The sequence below is a fragment of the Arachis hypogaea genome, chromosome 7, assembly GCF_003086295.3.
Source record: "Arachis hypogaea cultivar Tifrunner chromosome 7, arahy.Tifrunner.gnm2.J5K5, whole genome shotgun sequence".
Classification (NCBI taxonomy): Eukaryota; Viridiplantae; Streptophyta; class Magnoliopsida; order Fabales; family Fabaceae; genus Arachis; species Arachis hypogaea.
In genome coordinates, this window is record NC_092042.1 from 20575702 (window position 1) to 20580095 (window position 4394).

The window sequence follows — 4394 nt, forward strand, 5'->3', positions numbered from 1 at the left end:
ATTATTTTTAGTATGTTTTTAGTATGTTCTAGTTAGTTTTTAGTATATTTTTATTAGTTTTTAGTTAAAATTCACTTTTCTGGACTTTACTATGAGTTTGTGTCTTTTTCTGTGATTTTAGGTATTTTCTGGCTGAAATTGAGGGACCTGAGCAAAAATCTGATTCAGAGACTAAAAAGGACTGCAGATGCTGTTGGATTCTGACCTCCCTGCACTCGAAGTGGACTTTCTGGAGCTACAGAAGCCCAATTGGCGCGCTCTCAATGGCGTTGGAAAGTAGACATCCTGGGCTTTCCAGCAATATATGATAGTCAATACTTTTCCCAACATTTGATGGCCCAAACCGGCGTTCAAAGTCACCCTCAGAATTCCCAATGTTAAACGCCGGAACTGGCACAAGGATGGGAGTTAAACGCCCAAACTGGCATAAAAGCTGGCGTTTAACTCCAAGAGAAGTCTCTACACGAAAATGCTTCAATGCTCAGCCCAAGCACACACCAAGTGGGCCTGGAAGTGGATTTTTATGTCATTTACTCATCTCTGTAAATCCTAGGGTACTAGTTCTATATAAATAAGCCCTTTTGCTATTGTATTTTCATCTTGGTTCTTCTGGTTCCCTCTCTGGGGCCGAGGCCAATGATCACTTTTGTTCTTATATATTTTCAACGGTGGAGTTTCTACACACCATAGATTAAGGTGTGGAGCTCTGCTGTACCTCGAGTATTAATGCAATTACTATTGTTCTTCTATTCAATTCCGCTTGTTCTTGTTCCAAGATATCACTTGTTCTTCAACTTGATGAATGTGATGATCCGTGACACTCATCATCATTCTCACCTATGAACGTGTGCCTGACAACCACCTCCGTTCTACCTTAGATTGGGTGGATATCTCTTGGATTCTTTAACCGGAATCTTCGTGGTATAAGCTAGAACTAATGGCGGCATTCAAGAGAATCCGGAAGGTCTAAACCTTGTCTGTGGTATTCTGAGTAGGATTCAATGATTGAATGACTGTGACGAGCTTCAAACTCGTGATTGTGGGGCGTTAGTGACAGACGCAAAAGAAGCACTGGATTCTATTCTGACATGATCGAGAACCGACAGCTGGATAGCCGTGCCGTGACAGGGTGCGTTGAACATTTCCACTGAGAGGATGGGAGGTAGCCACTGACAACAGTGAAACCCTTGCATACAGCTTGCCATGGAAAGGAGTAAGAAGGATTGGATGAAGACAGTAGGAAAGTAGAGAGACGGAAGGGACAAAGCATCTTCATACGCTTATCTGAAATTCCCACCAATGAATTACATAAGTATCTCTATCTTTATCTTTATGTTTTGTTCATCATCCATAACCATTTGAGTTTGCCTGACTAAGATTTACAAGGTGACTATAGCTTGCTTCATGCCAACAATCTCTGTGGGATCGACCCTTACTCGCGTAAGGTTTATTACTTGGACGACCCAGTACACTTGCTGGTTAGTTGTGCGAAGTTGTAGTGATCACAATTTCGTCCACCAAGTTTTTGGCGCCGTTGCCGGGGATTGTTCGAGTATGGACAACTGACGGTTCATCTTGTTGCTTAGATTAGGTATTTTTATTCAGAGTTCTTAAGAATGAATTCTAGTGTTTCAAGGCGATGTTTTTATCATCACCAAAGCTGATTGATTTTCATCAATTTAGCTCTTGAATGCAATGTCCTACTGAAGCTTGTTCAGCCATGTCTAATTTCTTTAGACTGAAGCTTTAGACTAACATTGCATGATTCCTGGAATTCTCATTAAGAATTTTGATACCTTTGTTTTCTTTTTCCACTTAATTTTCGAAAAAAATCCAAAAATATTTTACAAAATCATAAAAACCAAAAATATTTTATGTTTCTTTTTGAGTCTAGTGTTTCATTTTAAGTTTGGTGTCAATTGCATGTTTTTGTTCTTCTTACATTCATTCATGTGTCTTAAGTGATCTTCAAGATGTTCTTGATGATTTCATTGCTCTGATCTTTGAATTCTCTTGACTTGAGTGTTTTGTTGTTTCTCATGTGCATTCTCATTCTGTTAGTGTCAGTAGTATACAAACTGCTAAGTTTGGTGTCTTGCATGCATTGTTATTTGATTTTAATTGCATTTTGATTATTCCTCATTATTAAAAATCCAAAAATATTTTTAATTTGTGTCTTTTCAAGTCAATAATACAGAGAATTGAAGATTCAGAACATACAGCAGAGGAATTACACAGAAAAAGTTGGGCATTCAAAACGCCCAGTAAGGAAGGCAAACTGGCGTTTAAATGCCAGCCAGGGTGCCTGGCTGGGCGTTTAACGCCCAAAAGGGTAGTGTTTTGGGCGTTAAACGCCAGAATGTGCACCATTCTGGGCGTTTAACGCCAGGATGGCACAAGAGGGAAGATTTTGTTTTTAATGCAGATTTTTTTTAAGTTTTCAATTTTTTTTCAAAATCAAATCTTTTTCAAATCATATCTTTTCAATCAAATCTTTTTCAAAATCAATTTCTTTCCATTTTCAAGAATACTTGCTATCAATTAATGATTTGATTCAACATTTCAAGTATGTTGCCTTTTCTGTTGAGAAAGGTTTAATGTTTGAATCATATCTCTTCTTGTTAGCCAAGTTATTAATTTTTAAAATCAAATTTTTTTAAAATGTTTTTCAAATCATATCTTCTCAATCACATCTTTTTAAAACCAATCATATCTTCTTAACCACATCTTTTTCAAAATAGTTTTCAATCAAATCTTTTTGATTTCTAATTTCAAAATCTTTTTCAAAAATCACTTTACTTCTTTCTCAATCATGGTTTTCGAAAATCAATTAAAGTTTTTCAAAATGTTTTTAAAATCTTTTTAAATTATTTTCGAAAATTTCTTCCCATCTTCTCACATCCTTCTATTTATGGACTAACACTATTCCTTAATGCACAATTCGAACTCCATCTTTCTTGATAAAGTTCGAATTCTTCTACTTCTGCCTTCTATTTTTCTTTTCCTCTCACACCTCAAGGAATCTCTATATTGTGACATAGAGGATTCCATATTTTCTTGTTCTCTTCTCTTTCATATGAGCAGGAGCAAAGACAAAAGCATTCTTGTTGAGGCTGACCCTGAACCTGAAAGGACCTTGAAGCGAAAGCTAAGAGAAGCTAAGGCACAATTCTCTGTAGAGGACCTAACAGAAATCTTCAAAGAAGAAGATCCCATGGCAGCCGAAAACAACAACAATGCCAACAATGCAAGGAAGGTGCTGGGTGACTTTACTGCACCTACTCCCGACTTCTATGGGAAAAACATCTCTATCCCTGCCATTGGAGCAAACAACTTTGAGCTTAAGCCTCAATTAGTTTCTCTAATGCAACAGAATTGCAAGTTCTATGGACTTCCATTGGAAGATCCTCATCAGTTTTTAGCTGAATTCTTGCAAATCTGTGACACTGTCAAGACCAATGGGGTTGACCCTGAGGTCTACAGACTTATGCTATTCCCTTTTGCTGTAAGAGACAGAGCTAGGATATGGTTGGACTCACAACCTAAAGAAAGCCTGAACTCTTGGGAAAAGCTAGTCAATGCCTTATTGGCAAAGTTCTTTCCACCTCAAAAATTGAGTAAGCTTAGAGTGGAAGTCCAAACCTTCAGACAGAAGGAAGGAGAATCCCTCTATGAAGCTTGGGAAAGATACAAACAATTAATCAGAAAGTGTCCCACTGATATGCTTTCTGAATGGAGCATCATAGGTATTTTCTATGATGGTCTCTCCGAACTATCCAAGATGTCTTTGGATAGCTCTGCTGGAGGATCTCTTCATCTGAAGAAGACGCCTACAGAAGCTCAAGAACTAATTGAAATGGTTGCAAATAACCAATTCATGTACACTTCTGAAAGGAATCCTGTGAATAATGGGACAAATCAGAAGAAAGGAGTTCTTGAGATTGACACTCTGAATGCCATATTGGCTCAGAACAAAATATTGACTCAGCAAGTAAATTTGATTTCTCAAAGTCTGTCTGGAATGCAAAACGCACCAGGCAGTACTAAGGAAGCTTCATCTGAAGAAGAAGCTTATGATCCTGAGAACCCTTCAATGGAAGAGGTGAATTACATGGGAGAACCCTATGGAAACACCTATAATCCTTCATGGAGAAATCATCCAAATCTCTCATGGAAGGATCAACAGAGACCTCAACAAGGTTTTAACAATAATAATGGTGGAAGAAACAGGTTTAGCAATGGCAAGCCTTTTCCATCATCTTCTCAGCAACAGACAGAGAGTTTTAAGCAGAACACCTCTGACTTAGCAACCATGGTCTCTGATCTAATCAAAACCACTCAAAGTTTCATGACTGAAACAAGGTCCTCCATTAGAAATTTAGAGGCACAAGTGG

General features: G+C 37.8%; 1 non-coding gene across 1 annotated transcript; it reads right to left on the reverse strand.

Moving 5' to 3' along the window:
* Positions 1-3619: 3619 nt before the first annotated feature.
* On the reverse strand, positions 3620-3727 carry LOC112704218 (small nucleolar RNA R71). The gene has a single exon (XR_003154854.1). It is a non-coding gene; the product is annotated as a small nucleolar RNA R71 (small nucleolar RNA).
* Positions 3728-4394: the final 667 nt, after the last annotated feature.